At 35.2% G+C, this 15,334-nt stretch overlaps 1 pseudogene; it reads right to left on the bottom strand.

The window, feature by feature from the left end:
* Positions 1-5,893: 5,893 nt before the first annotated feature.
* On the bottom strand, positions 5,894-7,798 carry LOC148948847 (sec1 family domain-containing protein 1 pseudogene; annotated as a pseudogene).
* Positions 7,799-15,334: the final 7,536 nt, after the last annotated feature.

The raw sequence follows: 15,334 nt of genomic DNA, 5'->3' as shown, positions 1-15,334 counted from the left end.
CTTTTCTCATCTTTCTAATTTCATCTTTCTCAGCCTGCATTTTTTCCTTATATTCTCGATGCTCTCCCTTAAAAGCCTCCATTTTAGCCTTTCTTTCTATTTTCCTACTTTTTCTATGGGCTTCACTCACCCTTCTCGGTCTTGAGTTAGTGTCATTTCTGTCTGATATTATTTCAAAATTCCATGTGTCATTATTTCTTCTTAATTCATTTTCTGAATTCATTTGTTTTATATCTATACTATATCTAACCTACCACACCCCTTCATTTGGCACTGACTCCGTGGGGTGAGTTCGTCTTGTTTTTTCACATATTATTTTTTCCTTGTTTACTTCATAACCTCTCATTTTACTGTGTATACTCCTCTACGCTTGTATTATTTTTTAATCAATTGGTCAATCTTAGCAAGTTCAACAATTTTTCAAATAACCGGAATGTCTAGACTTCATTAGAGAATAACGACTTCTTTCACAACAAGCAGTTTTACGCGAGTGAAATATATCTCCGAAAAACCAAATAACAGGGGCTGGACGAGAGAGTAAACTGAATAAACGCGCGAATAATCCACTAGTGGATTAGTTGGACTAAACTCAAACAGGGTAACTACCCTGTAAAACAAATCACGTATCCTCCCTGGATACTCCTATTCCAAACATAATCTCCTCCTGGGCAGATTACTCAATAGGACAGGTGCCTCCCACCTTCCTTGTCCAATATGTGCACAAACTGACAAATTCTCCTAATTTGCCGTCCTCAATACTCTTATAACCTTCGTCACTGAAGATTATATCTAAGTCCGCCAATTCACTCAAATAATAACCCGGAGATATAATCACTTAAATACGGAGATTCCCCCACTGTGAACTCAATTCATTCATTTCACATTATTCTTTTTTATATTTGTCTGACAAGGCACACAGCCTATTATAGACCTTCATAATTCTAACAGGCTACTTTCTAGGCCAAATTAACCCGTCTCTTCGAAAACGCAAAATTCTTTTGCTATCAGTGCTGTTGATAGCTCCTTTTCTAGCTGCCACCACTTATTGGGGAGTAATGTACGGGGTTACCAGGGGCCACTTTTAAGGCCAAGGGTTACCGGTAACATTTCTAACTATCTCTCTAGACCCGACCTCGGCTGAAAAGTCAATGATAATATAGTATAAGAATTCTTACTGCATTCAAGACACGCTACAAAAGGAACTCTAAACGGAACTCAAACGGAACTAAAGACAAAAATCTTACAATTAACGAATACACTTTAAGACGCGCGCTTGCGCGCGCACCTCTGATCAAAGGCAACGAATGGCCGAATCAAATTAGACTCCCAGCATCCTTTGAAGCTTTTCAAGCTGTAAATTTAAGCTGTATGAGTCATCGCTCAACTGGCTTTTTCAGACACTTTATACTTAGTGGATTCTGCAGACATCGTAATAAAAGCTTTCCCAGGATTTAGACATGTAACATAAATGAAGTTAAATTTATAAAAAGGACATTTTTCTGAAACGAAAGGGGCCAAAGGTCCCAACACAAAGCAGTAATAATATAGGGAGAAGTAACACACATTACAGTTACTGCAAACTATGAGCATTCTTAGAATGGCAATACATGCATCTTCTTATCCTTATCTCTTTATCTCCTTATTACCCAAAGATTTGGTAGGAAATGTATAGTTCTAGTTCCCTTTTAAGAGTCAAACGCGATAAAGGGAAAGTAGCCCCCAGCCTTCCCTGAATACTCTTTTTTTCCCCAAAAGCATTCGATGGTCATATGTAAGATAGCCATTTTATTATCAATAATCCAAACAGCATATAACAGTGTCTTCATGGTGGACACAACCTCCCAGAGCCCAGGGGCAAGGCTTGTAAGTTATGCCCTGGGGCGTATAAGATTTTATGGAACGGGTAGTTGTATAAACTTTGGATCAGATGGGGCTCATTTATTTGGAAGTTGGAAGTCTTAATGCCCTTTTTTAAAAGTCAAAAGTAAATGGAGGGTAATCAGTACCCCAAAGCCCCAAGACACATCTGAGGAAAATTTTAAGAGATCCATTTCATTCAGCATTGTTAAAAGGTATAGTAATTATGTCTTTGGGGATAGCAACCTCCCCACAGTCCTCAGGGCCAGGGCTGTAAGCTAGGCAATTCGTTCATTGCTTACATATAGTATATGTTTTTAAGAAAGGTATGCATGTTTAAAATTAAATTTTTAAGAAGAAGAACGACGTTCAGGTGACCCTTTCAAGGAAGTGTTGAAATAATTAAAAAAAACATTATGTGTAAACAGATTGTAAACAGGGCATAACTCAGGAATGATTGAGCATATTAATTTGGAACTTTCGGGAAATGGTAAGGGAGATGATCAAAAAGGCAATATTTGATGCTACTAAAGCTACCGCAACTACTACCTCCAAACTGCTCAATTCACAATATTGAATGGAAATTTGAACCAAATCAAAAGACGCTATGTGCATGGACTTTGTCAAAATAGCGTATCTCAAGAATTGACTTGGGTATTAAGTTGCATCTTCCAGAAAATACTTAAATCCCATTTCATCTGAACATCATCTGAGCAAAAGGCAATCAATGTACGTTACTGCTAATACAACTATCACTGCTACATTTACTACTACTTCTATTGCTACTGCTTCAACTACCCTTTCTATTGCAACTGCTTGTAAGGCTAAGAGCATTGAGATGAAATTTCAAGAAGTATATGAGCAAACATGTTATCCAGAATACATATCAGTAATGTCACAGCAATGGCTAATCGTATTAAGTTGAAACTTCCAGGACTTCATAAGAGGGATGTTTTACTGACCAAAAGGCAATATGTTAATACTTCTACTACTGCCAATGCTACCACTATTACTACTAATACTATTTACTAGTAATATCAATACTAATACTGCGACTACTAATGCAACAATGTCTAAGGGTATAAAGGTAAAATTTTCAAGGAAGTTCGACGAGAGAAGTTGAACTGAATCATAACACGCCAAAGCTCTCGAAACCTTTTTAATATTAAAAGAGTTTATAGGGCAAGCATCCGTTTTCCCAGGCCTATTCATTTTCCAAACACATCCAGTCGAAACTTTGAGACTTCCATTTTGTTCAGCATGGTAGAACGGTCAAGAAGATATATCTCCAGGGATATTGCGCACATCAACCCCCCTAATTATGCAATTGACACATTATGCTTTAAAACTAAACCAAAAGACATTTTGTGCATGGCTTCCACTAAGACACCACGGCATTATATCGACAACGACTGGGGGTATCAAGTTGAAACTTTCGGGGCTACAACTATTGCTACATCTGCTCTTACAATTTAAATAAATAAAAAGAGTGTATGTGTTTCCAGGTTGTCATTGAGCATATAGAATCTCTTAGGGATCATATTAAGTTTTGTTTTTCTGAAAAGAGATATTACCGTGAAATGACATCTCTGAGGGTCTCAAATACAACCTAAGCTCTTGATCTGTCCTATCCCTTGAACAGAAAGCCTGCCAGCTAAAACGAACTATTACGATGACATGGCACGGTTGGGGGTCTCAGATACAACCTAAGCTCCTCCCCCGTCCCTATCCCTTGAGGAGAAAGCCTACCAGCTAAAACGAGATATTACCGTGAAACGACATCTTCTAGGGTCTCAAATACAACCTGAGCTCCTGACCTGTCCCTATCCATGGAAAGGAAAATCTGCTTGCTAAAACGAGCTATTACGGTGATACCAGACAGTTGGGAGTCTCGAATACTACCTAAGCTCCAGCCCCGTCCTTATCCCTAGAAAAGGAAAGCCTACCTGGTAAAAGCAGCTATTAAGATAATACGAGACGGTTGCGGGTCTCAAATAAAACCGATGCTCCTAACGAGCGTGCTTCGTTGTGTGTGTACAGGTTGTTAAAAGGGATCAACTCAGGAATGACTGAGTATATTAATTTCGAACTTTCAGGAAGTAATATTTGCATGCTACTGCTACTACTACTACTACAACTACTGCTGCTACTACTACTACTACTTACTGCTGCTACACTACTACATTTAAAATATTGAGGGGAAATTTGAACTAAATCAAAAGATACTATGTGCATGCAAATTGTATATAGAGGTTATCTCAAGAATAGATTTGGGTATTAAGTTGAAGCTTTCAGAGAATGTTTAAAGGGAAGATGAATTGACCAAAAGGCAATATGTGCACGCTACTAATATTACTACCATTACACTTCAACTACTACTTCTATGACAACTACTTTTAAGGCTAAGAGCATTAAGATCAAAATTTAAAGAACTACTAGAGCTATTACTACTAATACTTCTACTATTAATACTAATACTACTACTGTGACTACTATTTCAACTATGCCGAAAGGTACGAAGGTGAAAATTTCAGGAAATTTTAAGAAGGAAGGTGAAATGAATCACAACACGCCGTCTGTATGCACGTTTTCAAAAGGGCGTATAAGCAATATCTTGAGAATAGCCATTTAAACATTTACCTCTCAATTACTTGGACTATCTGTCTTGGCTTTTTTCTGTCTACAATTACCCAGCCCAGTCTTGATGCAACCTATTGCCCAAAATACTTGATAAATTCTTCAATTTCCCCGCAATTACTTGGACTATCTGTCCTGGCTTTTCTCTGTCTACAATTACCCAGCCCAGTCTTGATGCAACCTATTGCCCAAAATACTTGATAAATTCAATTCAGTGTTAAGTTGAAACTTACAGGGCATATTGTGAGGGATGTTGACACTAATCAAAAGACCAAATTTTTATCCCATTGCATCTGCTTCTATTCATACTAATACTCCTAATACTATTATTACTAATGCTACTAATACTACCGCCACTAAAGCTAAGGCCACTGGTATTAGTTTTACTACAACTACTACCACTGCTACTGCTATTATTGCTGGCACTGCTACCACTGCTACTAAAGCTATGGATATTAAGGCAAACAATTTGGGAAACATTGAAACTGTATTGAATTAAACCGGAACGCACTATGCCCACACAAGTTGTCAAGAGGATATATCAGCAATGCTTCAGGCACGGTTGATAGCCTAGTATTAAATTGAAACTTTTCATTAAAAGAAAATACTTAAAAATTTAAGAAAATGCTGATTTCTTTCAATGTTTGAAACATTAAAAGAAAATGCTTATATGATGTCATAAGAAATGCTTATATGATGTACTAATATGGTACATGACGTCACTTGCAAAAACCAAAATTAAGGCTCTTAATGAATATTCTCAGACTTCTGGCTCATCTAGATCGTTTTTTATGCGAGAATATCACAATATACCAATTTCTCCGAATAAATATGGAGTCGTGTTCGAGAACATAAGTAAATAATCAATTATTGCTCACTTGTAAATGTAGTATATAGTACCGGGAACCACTTAATATGTTAAGCCATTCCAGAAATATTGCTGAACCGTGTTCATGAGCAGTCTGTATACACAGATAATGTTTTGGTTTGGGTCAGCTTCCCCAATAATTAAACAGATGTTCATTTCATTATCCTCATCTTTGGTAGTACTTGCTACAGAAGCCGTAGTTTTAGTAGCAGTAGTGGTATTAGTAGTAGTAGTGTTCGACTACGGCCTTTTTGGTCAATTGATGATCTGTTTTATCAGTTCCCAAAAATTATAAATTAATAGATATAGCTGTTGCTTAGTTACGCCCTTTTGCCGACCCATATACACATAGCGTGTTTTGACTTAATTTAACACTCCCCTCAACATTCTCTGAAAGACTCACCTGGAGCGATCCCTCGGCTCCAGGTGAGCCGAGGTGATAACTAATTAATTTAACAAATTAATGAGTTTAACGAAAGGAGCTCTTCAAAATGAGTAAATGCATTTTCGAAGCGATATAAAAGGCAAGTGTTAGATCTCCTGTCCAAGGAGATTCAGCTGGTCCAAAAATTCTACCCCATTTTTCAAACATGTAGTACCATATATGATTTTCTTTTGACCCTTAACCTTGCAATAATCCAGCAAGTTATGGTATTCAGTATAATTCCCACTGCTCAGAAGAAAGACCAGACATTCTTGGAACGGAGATTTTGGCTTAATATTTCTGTCAATAGGTCTCTTTAGTAGAGGGTCAAAATAGCATCAACTTCATCAACTTCAGGGTCAAATTCATCAACTTCAGTCGAATGCTTCAATTCCATTAAATGATCTACATAATGACCTTGTAATAAGAATATTGTCTTGATTTATGAGTAGGTTCCTAACACCTTCCATGAACGATGCTGAAGTCTTTGAAAGGCTTCTGAGAAGAGAGGTGGACTTTGTTCCATCCTTAAAGTAACGGGTGGATATTTGTGGCTGAGAATGTGTTTTCCATTGCTTGATGTAATTCAATGCGTTGAGATTGCAGCCGCAATCGACCAGTGCTTCTTGACACTTATTAAATTCTTCCGTAGGAATCAAAGGTGTGCAAATGAAGTAAATTAGAAATAAACGAAGCTTATCTTCTGGGTTTCCTATGAAGGGTTCAGATAAAAAACTATGTAGGGGTCGTTCCAAATTTAGTTTGTTCATTATTTTCTCTTCTAATTCAAAGTACATGTTTAGGTGTCTTGTTTTGACTTGATCCATGATCGCTTGAATAAGTGAGGCATGCAACTCAAATTGTTTTTTCTTTTCAACAAGCCGTGGCAAAGAGGATAAAGCCGTAGTGATTTGATGGTTTGTCGATGTCAAATCAACTTCACCTTCTGTTATTGTTTCTTTAAGGCTTCTGACTTTCTCAGTTTCGAATTTGTATGAGTTAATTTCTTGCTGCAGAACTTCAGTTACGAAGGGAATAGCACTTCCTTTCTGATCCATCCAGAGTTTGTCATTATCACTTAGTTCACAAGTAATTTCTCTTTCCTCGCCAGTGTTTTCATCCTTCTCCTTAACTGAGACAACTCCTGATTTGTAATCCAAAACATCAGCGATAAGTGTTTGGTATGTCAATGTGTGATGCAAGCAAGTTGCTAAATCTATGTCACGGTCTAGAATCACCAACAACGGTCGCTCTCGACAAAAATTGTCGAGTGATCTGAAATTTTGGTAGAATGGAGTGCTAAATGGACTACTTATGTGACTTCTAATTTTATCATTCAGTCGTTCAGCTACTTTTTCTACAGCATTTCCTTTTGGGCATCGAATTATGGGGACACGACCCATTGTTACAAAAGCATCAAACAGCCCTTCTACAATGTGATGCAAAATATCGTCGATTTGTTCCTCAGTGGCTCCAGATCTAACCAGGTTGTTATAGCCAAGAGCTTCCGTGCCAATTTTAGACCGCAGTATAAACAAGTTCTCTTCTGGGCAAATAAAACTAGTATAATGACAAAAAACCTGATGTTCATCATTATATTTACCACTATCAAAGGATCCTTGTATACACCACTCATCATATATACCACTATCAAAGGACCCTTGTCCCAACTCTTCTAGTAGTGGCCGCGCAATGTCACTAGTGAAATTAAAGTGGAATTGGCAGTACAAATTTGCCTTCATATCTTTAATAATCCAAGCAATGTTTTCGGGAGTTGGCTGGCAGAAGTAAATGCACGGAGTCGCAGGAGCCGCCTCTCGAGAGGAATGAAGGCTCAGGTGCATCAAAACACCCATTTCATCAAGTTCTTTTTGAAAGAATAAGTGTGCAATTATTTCTTGAGAAAACTGGTCGTAGATGAGTATCTTCCAATCAGAAACTTTGTCTGTTAGAGGTTTATTGAAGTTCAGCATTTGTTTAAGAATGTCTTTTTGACGCTTTCTGATGGACATTTATGGAGAAACGTAATTTTCTATTTTAGTAAATTCAATGGTTATGTTTTGCATTACTGATGTATTGACAAGAATCAATTTTTCACGAAAAATTGCCTTTCTTCTATAAAATAAAATTATAAAAAGCATGTATATATATATTTATGTAAGATGCAGTAATTCTTTTAGGGTTTTAAAACAAAAATCAGATTTGTCGACTGAAACTAGAATAATTCCTGAAAATTTTAAATCAAATAATTTTATTTAGCTGCAAACTGCAAAAATATTTATGGTGTCTGAGCAATAATTTTAATTTTTTATTTCAAACCAGAAAAATACCTAAAAATTTTCAAGTTAGTTTTGTTTTTTGTTAAGTTCTAATCTACGTGCTGTTACAATTTAACAAAAAATAGTTATATGAAATATAGTAAATTTTTTTGAGTTTTAACAAGAAATTTGATTGGTGAATTGAAACTAGAGCAATTCCTGAATATTCTAAACAAAATAATTTTGTTTCATGGATCGCTAAAGAAATTATGCAAATTGCAAAACAATTTATGGAATCTGACCAATAATTTTAATTTTTTAATTAAAGCTAGAAAAATACCTGAAAATTTTAGGACGGGTTTCGATCTTTGATAGGTTCTTTATACTTGACAGGTGGTTTTATTTATATTAAATTCTTGTACAGAATAGATGTCAAAAAGTCCGATTAAGTATTCCGTAGATTTAAAAATAATCAAAGCTGAGCTCAAAAGGCTCAAGCCAAAAAACGCACACGTTTAAGTACATACAAACTTGGGATACTTTTCTCAAACTGGATGCGATAGACGTGGTCGCACTCCCTTTTGAAACCGTAGATTTCTCTTTGATTTTAAAGAGGGGGGCGAGAAAGTACGATTGTATGGAAAGATTTACATCAGCTCCGTCCTACTGTAAGATTTAGCCAAGTCTTGAAAAGTGAAGATGGTGGTTGCCCTGGTAAGCTGGAAGTTGAAACAATACTTCTAGTAGTAAAGGATAAAAAGGCAAATAAAGAGGAGCAGAAACCAAAAGAAAATAAATTAGCTGAGGATAAAAAAGAAACGAAAACAAAGGATATCCAGCCAGCTGAAGGTATAAAAGAAATTTAATCCCCCAAAACAAATGAAATAGAAGAAAATAAAGAAACTGAAGAGGAGACAGTCAAAAATAAAAAACACCCAAAAGACCAAAAAATAAAAGAAGACGCAAAAAATGATGAACCTAAAATAGATGTGCCGAAAACTATGTTCAAGCAACAGAATGAAGAATATGTAAAAAAGAGCAATAGCACTGAAAGAGAAGATGTTAAAACTGAAACAAAGGAAAATGAAGATGATCAGAAACCAAAAGAAAATAAATTAGCTGAAGATGAAAAATAAACGAAATCAAAGGAAATCCAGAGAGCTGAAGGTATAAAGGAAATTGAATCCCCCAAAACAGAACAAATAGAAGATAATAAAGAAACTGACGAGGAGGCAATCAAAAATAAAAGACACCCCAAAAACGAATAAAAGTAGACGCAAAAAATGATGAATCTAAAGTAGATGTAACAAAAACTAAGTTTAAGCAACAGACTGAAGAATCTGTAAAAGAGAGCAATAGCACTGAAAGAGAAGATATTAAACCCGGAACAAAGGAAAATAAGGAGAATAACCAAACGACAATAAAGGAAATCCAGCCAGGTAATGGCATAAGAAAAATTGAACCCTCCAAAACAGAACTTAGAGAATTGAGTTCATGCAGCTACTTTTTATATTTTGTGCTGTTTTTGATTCTACTAATGATAGTTCTTTTATTTAATAGTAACAAGAACGAATTTTCTGGAGCTGCTTAGTTTTACTTGCAACTGTTGGCTTAGTTGTACTTGGAACTGTTGACTGAATTGTCTGCAGCTGTTGGATTAGTTTTAGATGCAACTGTTGGCTTAATTGTGTGCAACTTTTGGTTTAGTTGTACCCACAGCTTCTGGCTTAGTTTTACTTGCACAAAAAAATTGGCCTAAAAAACCATTCACAAGAATGGTATAGGATAAATAGTCTGTTAGGTTAGGTTTAGGTTGGGAGGCTTAGGTTAGGATAGATACGATAAAGACGATAACACTGTTTTCGAACACACAGAGGAAACCATGCGGCTTAATTGTCTGCAGCTGGTGGCTTAGTTTTAGATGCTACTGTTGGATTAATTGTCGCTTTTGGTTTAGTTGAACCCGCAACTAATGGCTTAGTTGTACTTGCAACCGTTGGCTGTGCGTGTGTGTGTGTGTCCGTGCGTGTGTTTGTCCATGTGTTTGTGTCTTCGTGTGGGTGTTGATAGCTGAATTACAAACACAAATAAATTGAGCCCGGGTGGTCAACTATTTACAACTTTAATTGACGACCTTTTAGTTTGTAATTCTGCTACCAATAAAACCCATGATACTGAGGATACTTATAAATTCCCAATTACAATATCGATCCTTTATGTAAATTACGCCACATATGGCGTAATTTCTTTTCTCTCCCAAAGAAATTTGGGTGAGAAAAGTTCGGCCACAAGGTCTCGGCCTCGACCGAGTCCGTTGATTTTGAATTGAAGTTATTAAGTATTTTGCAGTAGGTTGCATACATGGCTAATTGTAGAAAGAAAAATCGAACAAAGTCCCAAATACTTTTCTCGCCTTAGCAGTGATTAACGGAAGCTTTAGGTAGTGAATGGTTAGACCGTTGCCCAAGCGCTAACCATCCGCAACACACATAGCAACAATATATTCATTTTCACATGGGGTCCCAATCTGGCCCATGTCCGCCGCTTCCATCATACAAGCCCAGTTTTTTGGGTTCTATAATTGTACCCTTATATTGTGCTTCTGTCTACCTAGTCTCTCTCCAATCATTTTCCAAATAGTACCTATTGATTGGCTCAGCTCAGCCTCGCAATGGTTAGACCGTTGCTCAGGCGGTAACCATGCGGTAAAAACATACCAACAATATTTTTTTTCATTTTCACATCGGATCCAAATCTAGCTCATGTCCATCGCTTAGCATTCAATTTTCTCTCTTCAGGATAGGCGGGGAGGTGGTGCCCGTCGTCTCCAATCACTTACCAAATAGTATCTATTCATTGCCTCAGCTCAGTCCAGCATTCTGAGAAAATTTTATTTTTCACTATTTTCAGTGCATAGTGACCCTACTTTTTTCATGTAGCTTCCGTCATCCCAGTATTTAATCATTTTTCTGGTTTTATATTCGTTTCGATAATCATCGTCATAGTGATACTTTTGGTTGGCTATCTAAATTTTTGCTTTTCGATCTCCTGGTCTTTTAAACACCTCTGTTTCTCTCTGTCATATTTCATTTTCTTAAAACCTGGATCACATGTCAACTTAGTAACCACCCTTAAGTGTGCTTGAGCTAAATTTCGTTCGGCAGCCCTTTTATCTCTTTTAAATAGACTTTTCTAATATTTCAGGATTTTATCCCTATTTTTCTGTAGTTCTCTTTCCTTGAAATAGATATTTGGATTACTTTACTCTTATATATTTCTCTTTCATACTTCCTTTTCTTTAGTTCACTTGAGACCATTTTTGTCAATGAAAATTCAGTTTAAAATCATGTATCAAGTAGCAAGAACCTAGCAAAAAACAAAACCAATTTTAAAATTTTCAGACATTTTTCTGTAATAATTAAAAAATTAAAATTATTGCTCAGACATCATAAATATTTTTGCAGTTTACATAATAACTTTAGCAATCCTGAACTGAGAACTAAAATAAAATAAAGTTATCTTGTCGAAAGATAAACCTGTATGAATATTGCACAATAGGACTTAAATATTGCAGTTAGAACTTAGCAAAAATAAAAACTAACTAATAATTTTCAAGTATTTTTTTAGTTCAATTAAAAAAAATTAAATTATTGCTCGGACACCATAAATATTTTTGAAGTTTATGTAATAGCTTCAGCGATCCTGAACTGAAAACTAAAATAAATTAATATTATCTTGTCCAAAGATAAACGCGTGTGTCTAAATATTGCATTCTTTTATTACGTCTTATATGACCTAATAAGTGAAACTAATTTTAAATTTTCAGATATGTTTTTAGCTTTAATTAAAAAATTAAAATTATTGCACTGACACTATAAATAATTTTGCAGTTTACACAATAACTTTCGAGATCCTGAACTGAGAACTAAAATAAAATTATCTTGTCGAAAGATACACGTGTATAAATACTGCATTCACTTCTTACGTCTTGTATGACATAAGAAGTGAAACTAATTTTAAAGTTTTCAGGTATTTTTCTAGTTTTAATGAAAGAATTAAAATTATTGCTCAGACACCATAAATGTTTTTGCAGTTTACATAATAACTTTAGCGATCCTGAAATAAGAACTAAACTAAAAAAAATTAATTTTTTTCTGCGAAAATAAAGCACAAAGTTATAGAGATAAGCACTTTAGGAGTTGAGCAAAAAAAAGTTTGGCTCCAAGAGGCATTATAAATAATTTTGCAGTTTACATAATAACTTTATCAATCCTGAACTAAGAACTAAACTAAAAAAATAATTTTTATTATTCGAAAATAAAGCACAACGTTACAGAGATAAGCACTTTGGGAGTTGAGCCAAGAAAAGTTTGGTTCCATGAGGCAAGCATAACATTTTCTACTAAAGAGCTAGGGAAAAATGCAGTTGGTCGCAAAAAAAAAATGATTTTGTTTTTGAACTTAATTTTGTTAATTATGAAAGGTTTTTAAATATATCAATTTACTTTAAAATGAGCCATTATGTAGCTTTCTATGATTTTCCAGTGCCCAGCTAGCTGAGGGGAAAAAAAGGAAAAACAAACCTGCTGTCGATGCGGAATATCGTGGTTTCAGCCACTTTTTTGATTTTCAAGCCAATATATTTTCCTTGTTTTTCAAGCCAAGGGACGGTAAATTTCCTGTATGGGGTAATAGTGTACTTTATTTTTTGATATGATTCTAGTTTTAAAAGTTATGGACTATTTTCTTTACTATTGGGCGTGATCGTCTCTTACTAGGTTGCTAGCTACCGCTGCAACCCGGAAAAATTGCGATAATTATCGCTTTTTTCTTTAGTTTCTAGTCACAGCGTGGCAAATCAGCCATTAAGCAGAGATGAAAAGTGTTCGTTCCACCTTGAAAGGTTAGACACTATCTTTTCAAGGAGCACCCTCTATTAAAAATAATAGAGGAGACGAAAAAGTTAATTGTTCCTCAATCGTATGGGATAATTTTTCACATATTTGTATCACGTGCTAGTAAACTGAATGGTATATTTATATTACAAGTTGCCACTAGCACAGTTAAGTAAGAACCTTCCTTCGGTTCCGAAGGATTTTAGCTCAACACACAATGTAGCAACGATCGATCTTGAAAGATAAATTACCTTTTAAAATATATCCCATATGGTCTAGTGGTTTAGGATAGTTGGCTTTCAACCGACCGGCTCGGGTTCAAATCCCGGTGTGTGAATTGTTTTTAAAGCATAATCTGAAGAAATCAATTAGCTAATTTGACAAGACATAGGTATGTAAAGTTCTAATCCAAAGGTCACAGATTCAATTCCTACCACAGGCAAATTTACATCCTTAATGTAAAAAGATGTACCATGAAACTAACTAGTCCCCATTTATAATGAACTATATCGATCCATTATGTATCTGATGCTCGTAACTTTTGATGAATTTGAATAAACTTGATTAAATTTATATATTTAAAATCAGCATAACAATCCGATTCTTTTGATGTATCTATTGATATTAAAATTCCGTTTTTTAAAGTTTCAGTTACTATTAAGACGAGTCGCTCTTACCAGGAGCGTAGCTCCAGCATTTTTATTGAGGGGGCCACATCCAGAGAGTCAAGGGGCATGGGCTATATAATAGTTTTCTTTTCCAATTTATTGGGGGGCAACTGCCCCCCCATGCCACCCCCAAAAGACGCCACTGGCTCTTACTATACAGTTCGTTACCACGAACTGTTTGATTGACGAAAAATAAGCGCGTGTAAATATTGCTTATTACTAAAATAAAATAAAAATTGATTTTTTTAATTTTTACGTCACGTCACTCATTACGTCATATATGGTTATTAGTACACAATCGGTGTTAGATATTACGTCATGTCACTTATTACGTCATATTTGGTATTAGTAGACAATCGGTAGAATATTCGTTCTTTATTATAACCACCGCAACCCAGATTCAGTTATTAAATCGATCTTTTATGTGATGCACACCGGATCTTACTGTAAAGTTCTTTACCACGAACTGTTTGATTACAAACAGGAAAAAGCCCATGGATTTTTCTTCATTGGAATAGCAAGAGACGACCTGGCTACAACCTACGATTATGACATCATTGATCAATCTTTAGCAAGACTATAATTAATTAGACCCATCCTTCATATTAGTCTAATGGTGTGCTTTGTAGTTCAATTACTATAGGCTATAATTCGTTCTTTACTATAATTCAAAAATCAAATATCTTTGAAAAGATTGCAGTATTAAAAAAAAAAAAATCAAAAATGCAGTTTTTATGACAAAATTGATTCTACTTTAAAAAATATTTTATTTTTAATTGCAAAAGTGACTAGATGTAGCAGTTTCCTTTAATATGAGCCATTATACAGCTCTCTATAATTTTTCAGTGCCTAGCTAGCCGAGGAGAAAAATCAAATGGAAAGAAAAAAAGATTCCATATGTGGAGAATATCGCGGTTACAGCCAATTTTCTTGGTTTTAAAGCCGATATATTTTCCTTGTTATTCAAGCCAAGGGTCGGTAAATTTACTATATAGAGGTTTTAAACAAGGTGGTTCTAATAGTGTACTTCTTGTTTTGATTTGATTCTATTTTCAGGAGTTATGGGTTACTTTAGTTTTTACTATGGGACGTGTTCATCTCTTACTAGGTTGCTAGCTACCGCTGCAACCTGGAACCGGCACTCACACAATTAGCCCCAGTTCAATTCCCGGTATGGAAATTTTTTACTTGTAATGTATTCTTAAGGAAAATAATTAAAGTAAATTTGTGTTATACTAGCTTATCTAAAGACACGTATCTGTTGTATCATCATCTGCATAATAGATCCTTTTAATACTTCGGTTACTATGGGTTATAGTTCGATCTTTAAAATAAACCTGGCTACAACCTACGATTATGATATCATTGATCAATCTTTTACCTGATTCCAACGCATCAGTTATTTATATAATTATTTAAAGTCAAATGTAACCTCGTATGACGTTATATATAAAAAAAAACTATTTTTCTTTTCCCTGTTGCATCAGTTTTCTTTCTTTACTATAACATAGTAAAAACTACAATAGCCCGTAACTCCTAAGAATAGTTAGATCAAAACAAAAAGTACACCATTAGAACTGCCTTGTCTAAAAGCCCTATATAGGATTTACTATAATTAGCAAAATAAACCTGATTACAAACAGGAAAAAGCGTACGGCTTTTTCTTCTTTGAAATAGTAAGAGACGAACCTCAATGTATATAATGCCAATTATATACTCCTATTCCA

Source organism: Artemia sp. Qi Xiang Cuo, chromosome 9, assembly GCF_049724085.1.
Source record: "Artemia sp. Qi Xiang Cuo chromosome 9, ASM4972408v1, whole genome shotgun sequence".
Lineage (NCBI taxonomy): Eukaryota > Metazoa > Arthropoda > Branchiopoda > Anostraca > Artemiidae > Artemia > Artemia sp. Qi Xiang Cuo.
Note: the sequence above shows the minus strand (reverse complement) of the source record. Positions and strands in the feature narration are given on the sequence as shown.